The sequence below is a fragment of the Trichomycterus rosablanca genome, chromosome 13 (genome assembly GCF_030014385.1).
Source record: "Trichomycterus rosablanca isolate fTriRos1 chromosome 13, fTriRos1.hap1, whole genome shotgun sequence".
NCBI classification, from domain to species: Eukaryota; Metazoa; Chordata; class Actinopteri; order Siluriformes; family Trichomycteridae; genus Trichomycterus; species Trichomycterus rosablanca.
The window spans coordinates 13,748,191-13,763,767 of NC_086000.1; positions in this window are offsets into that span (position 1 = coordinate 13,748,191).

The window sequence follows — 15,577 nt, forward strand, 5'->3', positions numbered from 1 at the left end:
ACTCTCATTTACGTTAAACACACCATCATTCAAGCAGTTGTACTTTAAAGTTGTATGTGACAACCAACCTTAATGAAAGCAAAACAAATCTAGGAGTTACATCCACAGGGACAAAAATAAATAATTTTAATGAAGCTGCTTGTTTCCAAGGTTTGCTGCAGATACAGATGTTATTTTGGCACTAACATTAAATGAGCATAAAACATACAGCATAAAACCAGAAGTAAAATAATCAGCTGTTCAACCCTAATAAAACAGACAAACCTAACCTGTTTAGTGTATAGTGTACATACCGATCGAAACAGCTAACCATTCATTCATTTTCTTAACAGCTTATCCAATTAGAGTCGCGGGGGTTGGGGGTGGGGGTGCTGGAGCCTATCCCAGCTTCAAGGGGCACAAGGCACACAGTAACAGCCTGGACGGGGCGCCAGTCCATTGCAGGGCAGACACACATACACATACCCATTAACCTATAAGGCAATTCAGTGTCTTCAATTAACCTGACTGCATGTTTTTGGACTGTGGGAGGAAACCGGCGCTCCCGGAGGAAACCCACGCAGACACGGGGAGAACATGCAAACTCCGAACAGACATGACCCGGACCGCCCCACCTGGGGATCGAACCCAGGACCTGCTTGCTGTGAGGTGACAGTGCTACCCACCTAGCCACCGTGCCGCCCAACAGCTAACCAGTGACCTTTAAAATGTATTCATTGTGGTTTTATATTTGAGTTTTGTTATAAACCAAAATTATTTGGATTTTAATGTTAAAACCTTTGGATTAGTGAATTAGATTAATCATTAAATGGGATCAATCCATTGACAGGTAGTCAATTTAATGACTACTAAAATACTCACTCACTCACTTTCTTAACCGCTTATCCAATTAGGGTCGCGGGGGGTGCTGAAGCCTTTTCCAGCTTTCAATGGGCGCAAGGCACACAGTGACACCCTGGACGGGGTGCCAGTCTATCGCAGGGCAGACACACATACACACACACACATACACCCATTCACCTGTAGGGCAATTCAGTGTCTTCAATTAACCTGACTGCATGTTTTTGGACTGTGGGAGAAAACCGGAGCTCCTGGAGGAAACCCACGCAGACACAGGGAGAAAGGACCCGGACTGCCCCGCCTGGAGATCGAACCCAGGACCTTCTTGCTGTGAGGCGACAGTGCTACCCATCGAGCCACCGTGCCACCCAACAGCTAACCAGTGACCTTTAAAATTTACTCAGTGTGGTTTTATATTTGAGTTTTGTTATTAAACAAAATTATTTGGATTTTAATGTTAAAACCTTTGGATTAGTGAATTAGATTTATCATTAAATGGGATCGATCGATTGACAATCAATTCAATGACTACTAAAATACATTAATTGTAATTTTATATAGACATTTATTTAAACATTTTCTTTATTTGTGAACCTGATACAAAAGTATATCTTAATCCTTAACATCTCTCATTTTAACAACAGGAGATTATTTGCTATCTTTCTATTGCACACCCTTTGGCCATGATATGTTGACTTTATTTTCAAAGTAATTTGACTTTATTCTCATAATATAACAACTTTATTCTGTAAGTCAAGTGGCCCTAAAACTATGTTTCTACAACCCCAAATCGGAAAAAGCTGGAAAATGCAATTAAAATAAAAACGCAGTGTTCCTTACATTTACTTTGACTTTTATTTGATTGCAGACAGGATGAACCTGAGATATTTCATGTTTTATCTGCTCAACTTCATTTAATTTATTAATAAACATCCATTCCTGCATTTCAGGCTTGCAACACATTCCAAAAAAAGTTGGGACGGGGCAATTTATGGCTAGTAATGAGGTGAAAAAACTAAATAATGATGCGATTTTAAACAGGTGATGTCAACAGGTGATTGTAATCATGGTTTGGTACAAAAGCAGCATCCAGGAAAGGCCGAGTCTTTGATGAGCAAAGATGATTAGAGGATCTCCAGTTTGTCAACAAATGTGTAAGAAAATTATTGAAATGTTTAAAAACAATGTACCTCAAAGAAAGATTGGACGGGATTTGCATATTTCTCCCTCTACAGTGCATAATATCATTAAACCATTCAAGGAATCAGGAGGAATTTCAGTGCGTAAAGACCAAAGGCGCAAGCTGAAGCTAAACGCCTGTGATGTTCAATCCCTCAGACGGCACTGCATCATGAACCGCCACTCAACAATAGCTGATATAACCACATGGGCAAGGGATTACTTTGACAAACCTTTGTCAAGCACTACAATACAGAGTTACATGCACAAATGCCACTTAAAACTTTACTGTGCAAAAAAGAAGCCTTATGTTAACCATGTCTAGAAGCAGCGTCGACTTCTCGAGGCTCAGAGGCATCTAGGATGGACCATCACACAGTGGAAACATGTATTATGGTCAGATGAATCAGCATTCCAGGTCTTTTTTGGAAAAAATAGACGCCGTGTGCTCTGGACCAAAGACGAAAAGGACCATCCAGACTGTTATCAGCAACAAGTCCAAAAGCCAGGGTCTGTCATGGTATGGGGTCGTGTCAGTGCCCTTGGCAAAGGTCATTAACACTTCTGTGATGGCAGCATTAATGCAGAAAACTACATTAGACGGTTTTCCATCCACCAACTTTTTGCGAATTTTGAAAATGCGCATTAAAAAACCTGGATGGAAAAGCTCGAAATTCGAAAAAAGACCCAAATATCGCAAAAAAAGTTTTCACGCTTGAACGAGGTGGAAAAGTTAGAATATCGCATCACGGAAATGCGAAAAAAGGGGATGGAAACGGGTTTTGCGCATAAACGATGACGTTTCAAGCTCTAAGTCACACACACACACACACAGCTGTAAGTCACACACACACACACACACACACACACACACACACACACACACACACACACATATATATATATATATATATACAGGGGTTGGACAAAATAACTGAAACACCTGGTTTTAGACCACAATAATTTATTAGTATGGTGTAGGGCCTCCTTTTGCGGCCAATACAGCGTCAATTCGTCTTGGAAATGACATATACAAGTCCTGCACAGTGGTCAGAGGGATTTTAAGCCATTCTTCTTGCAGGATAGTGGCCAGGTCACTACGTGATGCTGGTGGAGGAAAACGTTTCTCCAAAACACCCCAAAGTGGCTCAATAATATTTAGATCTGGTGACTGTGCAGGCCATGGGAGATGTTCAACTTCACTTTCATGTTCATCAAACCAATCTTTCACCAGTCTTGCTGTGTGTATTGGTGCATTGTCATCCTGATACACGGCACCGCCATTGGATGCACATGGTCCTCCAGAATGGTTCGGTAGTCCTTGGCAGTGACGCGCCCATCTAGCACAAGTATTGGGCCAAGGGAATGCCATGATATGGCAGCCCAAACCATCACTGATCCACCCCCATGCTTCACTCTGGGCATGCAACAGTCTGGGTGGTACGCTTCTTTGGGCTTCTCCACACCGTAACTCTCCCGGATGTGGGGAAAACAGTAAAGGTGGACTCATCAGAGAACAATACATGTTTCACATTGTCCACAGCCCAAGATTTGCGCTCCTTGCACCATTGAAACCGACGTTTGGCATTGGCACGAGTGACCAAAGGTTTGGCTATAGCAGCCCGGCCGTGTATATTGACCCTGTGGAGCTCCCGACGGACAGTTCTGGTGGAAACAGGAGAGTTGAGGTGCACATTTAATTCTGCCCAGATTTGGGCAGCCGTGGTTTTATGTTTTTTGGATACAATCCGGGTTAGCACCCGAACATCCCTTTCAGACAGCTTCCTCTTGCGTCCACAGTTAATCCTGTTGGATGTGGTTTGTCCTTCTTGGTGGTATGCTGACATTACCCTGGATACCGTGGCTCTTGATACATCACAAAGACTTGCTGTCTTGGTCACAGATGCGCCAGCAAGACGTGCACCAACTATTTGTCCTCTTTTGAACTCTGTTATGTCACCCATAATGTTGTGTGCATTGCAATATTTTGAGCAAAACTGTGCTCTTACCCTGCTAATTGAACCTTCACACTCTGCTCTTACTGGTGCAATGTGCAATTAATGAAGATTGGCCACCAAACTGGTCCAATTTAGCCATGAAACCTCCCACACTAAAATGACAGGTGTTTCAGTTATTTTGTCCAACCCCTGTATATATATATATATATATATATATATATATATATATATATATATACAGTGTATCACAAAAGTGAGTACACCCCTCACATTTCTGCAAATATTTCATTATATCTTTTCATGGGACAACACTATAGACATGAAACTTGGATATAACTTAGAGTAGTCAGTGTACAGCTTGTATAGCAGTGTAGATTTACTGTCTTCTGAAAATAACTCAACACACAGCCATTAATGTCTAAATGGCTGGCAACATAAGTGAGTACACCCCACAGTGAACATGTCCAAATTGTGCCCAAATGTGTCGTTGTCCCTCCCTGGTGTCATGTGTCAAGGTCCCAGGTGTAAATGGGGAGCAGGGCTGTTAAATTTGGTGTTTTGGGTACAATTCTCTCATACTGGTCACTGGATATTCAACATGGCACCTCATGGCAAAGAACTCTCTGAGGATGTGAGAAATAGAATTGTTGCTCTCCACAAAGATGGCCTGGGCTATAAGAAGATTGCTAACACCCTGAAACTGAGCTACAGCATGGTGGCCAAGGTCATACAGCGGTTTTCCAGGACAGGTTCCACTCGGAACAGGCTTCGCCAGGGTCGACCAAAGAAGTTGAGTCCACGTGTTCGGTGTCATATCCAGAGGTTGGCTTTAAAAAATAGACACATGAGTGCTGCCAGCATTGCTGCAGAGGTTGAAGACGTGGGAGGTCAGCCTGTCAGTGCTCAGACCATACGCCGCACACTGCATCAACTCGGTCTGCATGGTCGTCATCCCAGAAGGAAGCTGACGCACAAGAAAGCCCGCAAACAGTTTGCTGAAGACAGGCAGTCCAAGAACATGGATTACTGGAATGCCCTGTGGTCTGACGAGACCAAGATAAACTTGTTTGGCTCAGATGGTGTCCAGCATGTGTGGCGGCGCCCTGGTGAGAAGTACCAAGACAACTGTATCTTGCCTACAGTCAAGCATGGTGGTGGTAGCATCATGGTCTTGGGCTGCATGAGTGTTGCTGGCACTGGGGAGCTGCAGTTCATTGAGGGAAACATGAATTCCAACATGTACTGTGACATTCTGAAACAGAGCATGATCCCCTCCCTTCGAAAACTGGACCTCATGGCAGTTTTCCAACAGGATAACGACCCCAAACACAACCTCCAAGATGACAACTGCCTTGCTGAGGAAGCTGAAGGTAAAGGTGATGGACTAAACCCAATTGAGCACCTGTGGCGCATCCTCAAGTGGAAGGTGGAGGAGTTCAAGGTGTCTAACATCCACCAGCTCCGTGATGTCATCATGGAGGAGTGGAAGAGGATTCCAGTAGCAACCTGTGCAGCTCTGGTGAATTCCATGCCCAGGAGGGTTAAGGCAGTGCTGGATAATAATGGTGGTCACACAAAATATTGACACTTTGGGCACAATTTGGACATGTTCACTGTGGGGTGTACTCACTTATGTTGCCAGCCATTTAGACATTAATGGCTGTGTGTTGAGTTATTTTCAGAAGACAGTAAATCTACACTGCTATACAAGCTGTACACTGACTACTCTAAGTTATATCCAAGTTTTATTTCTATAGTGTTGTCCCATGAAAAGATATAATAAAATATTTGCAGAAATGTGAGGGGTGTACTCACTTTTGTGATACACTGTATATACTGTTGTTACGTTTACGCTGAACGTCTTGCCCACTACAATAGCAATCCTCTTTTCAGTTGGCACGGGTGGCCGGTGACTGTAAACTTTTGGCTCTACAGATGACCCGATCATGGTGCATAGCTTATCAAACGCTGATTTTGACATTCTGAAATTCTTGATCCAAAGCTCGTCTGAAAAATGGTTCTGCACAATGTGCTCCCAAAATTGTTTAGTGCGTTTACATTCCCAGATGCGGGGTGAACGTTGCCGTGGCATGAAGACTTGAGCCCACATTAGATGGGCCATTGCTCGTTCTGCCCGACGTCTCTTATGTCATGTAAAGGTTTTTTCACATATTTATGGAAACGCAACATTTTCCGCTTTTTTTCTGTCGATATTTCGTAAATGTGCATTACACTTGCGAAATGTTTGGATGGAAACCCGGTTATTGAGATCTTAAAGCAACATATGCTGCCTTCAAGATGTCATCTTTTCCAGGGACGTCCATGCATTTTTCAACAAGACAATGCAAAACCACATGCTTTTTTTGGAATGTGTAGCAGGCCTGAAATGCAGGAGTGGATGTTTATTAATAAATTAAATTAAGTTGAGCAGATAAAACATGAAATATCTCAGGTTCAAACTAATAAAAGTCAAAGTAAAGACATGTCATTACAATTATCTTTTTTAAATTATCATAAATAAGTGGTCATAAATAATTACTCTGGAGTTCACACAAGAGTGAATGAAGTTAATGTGAAAACAACCAAAGATTCATACTTTTAGCAAAGGTAAAAGACAACTGCATTCGCAAGGCACTGATGCTAGAGGCACTCAAGATGGCAAGGGCGATTACACTGGTAATGCCTAGTTCACACTACCTGATTTTGCCCTGATTTTTGCTAGCTGACTGGTCACCACTAGATGTGGCAGCTCGGAGGCAACTCGGCATTCGCTCGTGGATCGAAACTCGTCTCTCAATCGCTATGTGTGAACTGTTCAACGACTTGATCTGAGCGGCTCGCTGAAGAAAAATATCGAGCATGATAAATATCTGGATATCAGTCGGGCGACTGGCAGGGGAGGAGTTGTAAAATGTGGGACAAGGGCATAATATAGTTTCTATTAGAATACATCAGCACACACATGTTTTACAGTATTTCTGACTTTATCGTTCTCTACAAAACATAATACCAACGTTGCATTGCAAAAAAATATTTATTAACCTCCAACTCACTATAGAACAATCCATGCTGTTCGCGTAGCCAAATCAACTCAGATACATTTATCGCTCGCTTATTGTTGACGTGCATTTTTGGACGTAGTATAGTTAAACCCCTCGTCACTTCTTGAGTTTGTATTCGTGACAAAACGTAGTTTGGGAGACCAGAAAGACTGAGATTTTTCCTGATGGTAGATCATGTAGTGTGACCCCCTATCACCGATCAGTCATGTAGTGTAAAATACACAACGACTGAAAAGACTCCCGAGTGCAAGAGATCCAGTCGTGTATTGTGAACTTGGCAAAAATCAGAGCAGCCACATATGCTGTGTCATATATTCTCATATATCCAATATATTGCCAAAATATATGAGACAAATGGCTTGGCAAATGTTAAAAGGGCCACTGCTTCCATTAAGGGGAAAATATCAGCAATAATAACCTGTATAACAGATGTGGAAAAATGACTGGAATTTCACAAACACAAAAACTGCAAGTCAAAGGAACAGGCCACAATGAACCCACCGGTAGCTAAAGCAGAGCTAGATGCTCTTCATGAGGAAATTGAGAACTGCAGCAGAGCCGTATCATGGTTTTTCAAGATATTTTAAGAGATACTTAACTGAAGCGGTGATTAATTTAAAGAGGGTGGAAAGTTGCTTAGAGAGCAAAATACCCAATTAATGTACCCAGCGGTCTTTTAAGTTTCGGGCTAAGTGTGGCTATAAATGTTTTAATCATCCTAAAGATGCTTTAGAATATATTTGCAAGATGAATGAATAAGTATAGATGAGCATGCTAGCAAATGCGAGCCGGACTGGGTGAGTTGTTTGTGTTTTATGTTTGAACTCTGAGTAAAAGATTATTTGGTACTGTCTGGTGAAAGACTGTTGTGTGCAGACTTATCAAATGAGACAGCGTTTATTTCCTCTTGACAGAAACTTTGTGGGTAGTGATGTCAAAGTGGCTCTTGGTGGGGCGATTTGCAGACCTCATATAATACGTATGGTATCTTCTGATCCTACTGGGATTTACTTCACTACATGGAACATTGATGGAATGGGACATCCAGTAAAAACGAAAAAATATTATGTTGCCTAAAAACAAAAAAGCATGATGTGGTATTCTTACATAAGATACATCTATTAATGAAGGAATTAAAAAATTTTCGCAATGATTGGATGGGTCAAGTATATACCAGTGCAGAAACTAGCAAAAGCAAAAAGGTGATTATTCTGGTTAGTAAACACTTGCATTTTAAACATTTGAAGTAAATTAGAAAATAAAATGTGCAAATGGTTATCGTGCTGCCAGAGACACTAGGTCATCAAATTACAGTCAAGCCGGAAAGTCTGCACACCCCTTTCACCTTCTCCACGTTTTATTAAGTTACATTTTTAGCCTCAAACATCTACACACAATCACCAATAATTAGGAAGTAAAAACGGGGTTTAGAAAATATGCAATTTTATTTTACTGACAAAAATGGTTTATTTAGGGGTTACATATCTGTACACACCCTTAGCCTAATACTTGGTTAATGCACCTTTGGCAGCAATTACAGCTTCAAGGCATCTTGGGAAAGAAGCTACTGGCTTGGCACACTTGTTTCTGGACATATTTGCCCATTCCTCTTGGACCTGTAAAGCTGCAGCAATTATTCTGTACCCTGTTTCTGAGGTCTGCAGATAATTCCTTTGACCCCATGGCTTGGAGTTTGCACTGTCAACTGTGGGACCTTATATAGGCAGGTGTTGGCAATCATGTCCAATCAATTGAATTTATCCCAGGTGGACTCCAATTAAATTGTGGAAACATCTCAAGCAGTATCAGTGAAAACAAAATGCACCTCAGCTCACTTTTGGGTGTCATATCAAAGGGTGTGCACACTTTGTACATATGTTATTTTACATTTTAATTTCCAATAAATTAGCACACATGTCTAAAACCTGCTTTCACTTTGTCACTGTGGGCTACTTTGTGCAGAATTTTGTGACAAAAAATGAACCTAATCTATTATAGAATGAGTCTGTAATGTAATAAAATGTGGAGAAGGTGAAAGTGGTGTGCAGACTTTCCGGCTTGACTGTATATTGGCAAATACATATGCCAAATGTGGACGATCCTGGTTTCTTTTCAGATTTGGAACACAAGAGGACTTATTTAGTTATGGACCTAGTCTTAGACCATAGCAAACTAAGAGGACTGAAAACATCTGGAGCACTTCTCTCACTGTGAGAGATATGCGAGCTATGCTGGGCCTGGGTGATGTATGGTGAATGCACAACCCCACAGAGGCAGAGATTACACATTCTTCTCAGCTGTTCATGTAACATACTTCAGAATTAATTTGTTTTTGGTATGAATTTGGTATTAATTTGTTTTTGGTAAGAAAAAACTGACAAAGACAAATTCATACAATTAGAAAAAGAAATAAAAACAACAAACAAAAGCTAAATAAAATATATAATCGTCTGAAAGGAGAACACTAACTCAACTAAAGAATAAATACAATCATATATTGTCTCAAGGCAGAATTTTGTGCTATTTAGAATAAGACAAAAGTATTTTGAAGCTAGAGGGAAAGCAGGGAAGCTACTTGCGAGCTACATAAAACAGTGAGAAGCGTCATCTATTATCCCAACTGTGCGGGTGTCCTCTGGCAGCCTCATGGTGGGGCCATCAGATTTTAACAGGGCTTTTAGAGACTTTTGTGAACGCTGTATACATCAGAACTAAATAGTGAGGTTGAGGAAATCTGTACATAAATGTAGAAACTGAAGTTGACAAAAAACAAAGAGATTCCCCTGTTACATGTGAGGAGACTGCAGGCATAATATGTAACTTCAACTCATTGATAAAGCACAAGGTTCAGACAGACAAACAGCAGAACTGTTTAAATGTAATGTTGACAAATTAACCCACTGCTATATACAGTATATATATATTAGGGCTGTCAAACGATTAAAATTTTTAATCGCGATTAATCTCAGAATTTCATATAGTTAATCGCGATTAATCGCATAAAAAAAATTCTGTGTAAATGTTATAGAAAACAAGGATTTTTAAGTGAAATGTTACAATTAAAATGGTGAACACATTTTATGCTAAATGTACTTCTGTTAAAAACTGCTGGGACAAGAGAAAACTGTAAGGGAGTTTTATTCACTCACATACTAGGTAGTAATACTATCCAATGGTTTGATGGACGTTTCTACACGAAGTGAGTGTGTTTTGACCCTTTGGGGCTTCCATAGTTCATGGACAACGTGCTTGACTCAGCTGTCCGGTATTCTTTACCGTAACAGAATAAGTTAATAAAGTGTTCTGCTCCCGACAACTTGTGAATATAGCGTGTATTTATTTCTTTATTATGCAAGTGCAGATGCTACGACGCTCTTTTACATTTTGTTAACAAACCGCAAATGAAAAACGGTGACATGTCCGACATTAAAACGTTTGTTCTACCAGTCAAGTCTCAACATGAACTAGAATTTGCGTTAATGGCACTATTTATCTTAATCGCGTTAAATTGAGATTGCGTTAATGCGTTATTATCGCGTTAACTTCGACAGCCCTAATATATATATATATATATATATATATATATATATATATATACATACTATATACTATATATATATGTATATATATATATATATATATATATATATATATACAGTATATATATATATATATATATATATATATATATATATATATATATACAGTGTATCACAAAAGTGAGTACACCCCTCACATTTCTGCAAATATTTCATTATATCTTTTCATGGGACAACACTATAGACATAAAACTTGGATATAACTTAGAGTAGTCAGTGTACAACTTGTATAGCAGTGTAGATTTACTGTCTTCTGAAAATAACTCAACACACAACATAAGTGAGTACACCCCACAGTGAACATGTCCAAATTGTGCCCAAAGTGTCAATATTTTGTGTGACCACCATTATTATCCAGCACTGCCTTAACCCTCCTGGGCATGGAATTCACCAGAGCTGCACAGGTTGCTACTGGAATCCTCTTCCACTCCTCCATGATGACATCACGGAGCTGGTGGATGTTAGACACCTTGAACTCCTCCACCTTCCACTTGAGGATGCGCCACAGGTGCTCAATTGGGTTTAGTCCATCACCTTTACCTTCAGTTTTCGAAGGGAGGGGATCATGCTCTGTTTCAGAATGTCACAGTACATGTTGGAATTCATGTTTCCCTCAATGAACTGCAGCTCCCCAGTGCCAGCAACACTCATGCAGCCCAAAGCCATGATGCTACCACCACCATGCTTGACTGTAGGCAAGATACAGTTGTCTTGGTACTTCTCACCAGGGCGCCGCCACACATGCTAGACACCATCTGAGCCAAACAAGTTTATCTTGGTCTCGTCAGACCACAGGGCATTCCAGTAATCCATGTTCTTGGACTGCTTGTCTTCAGCAAACTGTTTGCGGGCTTTCTTGTGCGTCAGCTTCCTTCTGGGATGACGACCATGCAGACCGAGTTGATGCAGTGTGCGGCGTATGGTCTGAGCACTGACAGGCTGACCTCCCACGTCTTCAACCTCTGCAGCAATGCTGGCAGCACTCATGTGTCTATTTTTTAAAGCCAACCTCTGGATTTGACGCCGAACACGTGGACTCAACTTCTTTGGTCGACCCTGGCGAAGCCTGTTCCGAGTGGAACCTGTCCTGGAAAACCGCTGTATGACCTTGGCCACCATGCTGTAGCTCAGTTTCAGGGTGTTAGCAATCTCCTTATAGCCCAGGCCATCTTTGTGGAGAGCAACAATTCTATTTCTCACATCCTCAGAGAGTTCTTTGCCATGAGGTGCCATGTTGAATATCCAGTGGCCAGTATGAGAGAATTGTACCCAAAACACCAAATTTAACAGCCCTGCTCCCCATTTACACCTGGGACCTTGACACATGACACCAGGGAGGGACAACGACACATTTGGGCACAATTTGGACATGTTCACTGTGGGGTGTACTCACTTATGTTGCCAGCCATTTAGACATTAATGGCTGTGTGTTGAGTTATTTTCAGAAGACAGTAAATCTACACTGCTATACAAGCTGTACACTGACTACTCTAAGTTATATCCAAGTTTCATGTCTATAGTGTTGTCCCATGAAAAGATATAATGAAATATTTGCAGAAATGTGAGGGGTGTACTCACTTTTGTGATACACTGTATATATATATATATATATATAGACCGATCAGCCATCACATTAAAACCACCTTCTTGTTTCTACACACACTGTCCATTTTATCAGCTCCACTTACCATATAGAAGCACTTTAAAGTTCTACAATTACTGACTGTAGTCCATCTGTTTCTCTGCATGCTTTGTTAGCCCCCATTCATGCTGTTTTTCAATGGTCAGGACCCCCACAGGACCACCACAGAGTAGGTATTATTTGGGTGGTGGCTCATTCTCAGCACTGCAGTGACACTGACATGGTGGTGGTGTGTTAGTGTGTGTTGTGCTGGTATGAGTGGATAAGACACAGCGGCACTGCTGGAGTTTTTAAACACCTCAATGTCACTGCTGGACTGATAATAGTCCACCAACCAAAAATTTATCCAGCCAACAGTGCCCTGTGGGCAGCCTCCTGTGACCACTGATGAAGGTCTAGAAGATGACCAACTCAAACAGCAGCAATAGATGAGCGATCGTCTCTGACTTTGCATCTACAAGGTGGACCAACTAGGTAGGAGCGTCTAATAGAGTCGACAGTGAGTGGACACGGTATTTAAAAACTCCAGCAGCACTGCTGTGTCTGATCCACTCATACCAGCACAACAAACACTAACACACCATCACCATGTCATTGTCACTGCAGTGCAGAATGAGCCACCACCTAAATAATACCTACTCTGTGGTGGTCTTGTGGGAGTCCTGACCATTAAAGAACAGGGTAAAAGCAGGCTAAAAAGGTATGTAGAGAAACTACTGGACTACAGTCAGTAATTGTAGAAATACAAAGTGCTTTTATATGGTAAGTGGAGCTGATAAAACGGACAGTGAATGTAGAAACAAGGAGGTGGTTTTAATGTTATGGCTGATCAGTGTATATGTACAACATCAAATCAGAAGAAGATTGGACAATATGAAATATGCAAATAAAAATCAAACACTGTTTCTCAAATTAACTTTGATCTTTATTTAATTGCACACAGTAAGAACACAAGATATTTCATGTTTTGTCTGGTCAACTCCATTTCATTTGTTAATATACATTCATTCCTGCATTTTAGGCCTGCAACACATAAAAAAAGGTTGTGACGGGCAATTTAGACCTAGTAATGCAAAAAAAAAAAAAAAAAAAAAAAAAAAAAAATATATATATATATATATATATACACAGTATATATATATATATATATATATATATATATATATATATATATATATATATATATATATATATACCTGTATATATATATTTTTTTTTTTTTTTTATTAATGTAAATAATAATGTATAAATAACATAAATCTAAATAATAACATAATTTGAAACAGGTGATGTCAGGTGATTGTTATCATGATTTGAAACAAGGAAACATGAAAGTCTTTCACCTAATAGCAAAGATGGGCAGAAGATCTTTAGCTTCACAAAAGCGTGAGGAAAAAAGAAGCTTTATGTTAACCATGTCTAGAAATGGTGTCGAGTTCTCTGGGTTCGGAGACATCTAGGATGAACCATTACACAGTAAAAATGTGCTCTGGACCAAAGATGAAAAGCACCATCCAGACTGTTATCAGCAAGACCAAAAGCCAGGGTCTGTCATGGTATGGGGCTGTGTCAGTGCCTTTGCAGCATTAATGCAGAAAACTACATTAAGATTTTAGAGCAACATATGCTGCCTTTAAGACGTCATCTTTTCCAGGGACGTCCATGCATTTTTCAACAAGACAATGCAAAACCACATGCTGCACACATTACAAAGGCATGGCTGCGGAAGAAGAGGGCACAAGTACTGGACTGGCCTGCCTGCAGTCCTAAACGATATAGAATATGTAAAGAATTATAATATTATTTTTTCATTCCAACTTTTTTTAGCCTGAAATACAGGAATTAATTCATGAAATGAAGTTGACCAGACATAACATGAAATATATTGGGTTCATAATGCCCGCAATTAAATAAATGGCAAAGTAAACATAAGAAACACTTCAATTTTTTTTTTTGAGTTTTCCATACTATCCCATTTTTTTCTGATTTTGGATTGTACTGTATAATGAGGCATATGAGGACGGCTGCCTCCCACTCTCTCCCAGGCTCTGATGCTAATTAAAAAAAAGGTAAAGTCCCCTGTGATTGCATAAGCTATTGACCAGTTTTGTTAATGCTAGACACCATGATATTGTATAAAGTGCTTGCAAATAGACTTGATGAGGTCATCTCCGTAATACAAAATGATCACGCAGGATTCATCCATAATTAAAATTCATCGGATAACATCAGGCGCCTTATAAGTATTATGTGGGAGGTTCTGCTATTAACTTTCCCTTTGCAGCTACACTGCTTGATGTAGAAAAATCGTTTAACCAGGTTGAGTGGGTGAGTACCTGTTTATTACTCTTGAGATTTTTTGATTTGGCAAAACATTTATTAATTGGATTAAATGCTATATAATGCAGCAGAGGCTGCAGTTCTGACAAATGGCATTGACTTGGAATATTTCAAACTTACTAGAGAAACTCATCAGCGTTCACCACTGTCACCATTATTGCTTTGTTTAGCACTTGAGATGCTGGCTACAGCAATACTCAGGTACAAAAACTTTCCTAAAGTGATGTTAAGAGATACAGTACATAAGTTAATGCTGTATGCAGATTATATTTTGCTGTTTGTTACTGAATCTGAAAAATCAGTGCCCACAGTATTTAAAAACATTTACTCCTTTTCTAAAGTATTTGGTTTTAAGATAAATTGGATATGTTCCCCACATACTAAAGATATTGTTAAGAGGACCCTGGATCCTCATTTTAAAAGGTACAGCTGACACCAGTTATTGTTCATCATTGAACAACTCGAACTCTGTTCGAATTTCAGTTCTGCTTCCTGCAGGCTGGGCGCCTACACGAACAACAATTGGCTTGTTGTTCAGGGAGAGTGCCGGAAGGGAATCCTCTTAACTGATGCAATTACGATTTCTGCTGGTTGATTGATGCTGCCTGCACAGAGACGAGGGATAATGAGGATCAGGGTGTGACTCTCTATACACAAAGCTGATCCGCATATGAACTCAACTTGTGCAGGTGAAAAGATGCAGTCGGTACTGCACACGTGTCGGAGGGGGTGTGTTTCAGTTGCAAAGCTCCTCAGTCAGCAGTGGAGGGTTGTATCGGTATAGCTGAAGCATAACGCAATTGAGAAATTGTAAACAACTAGATTAGGGGAAAAAATTGTGGGAAAATTTTGGAGAAAAAGAGAAAAAAAAACTTCAGTTTTTGTTCATCATTAAATTTGTCTATAGCAGCTGCTCAGGTGGCGCAGCGGTAAAACACGCTACTGCACACGTGTCGG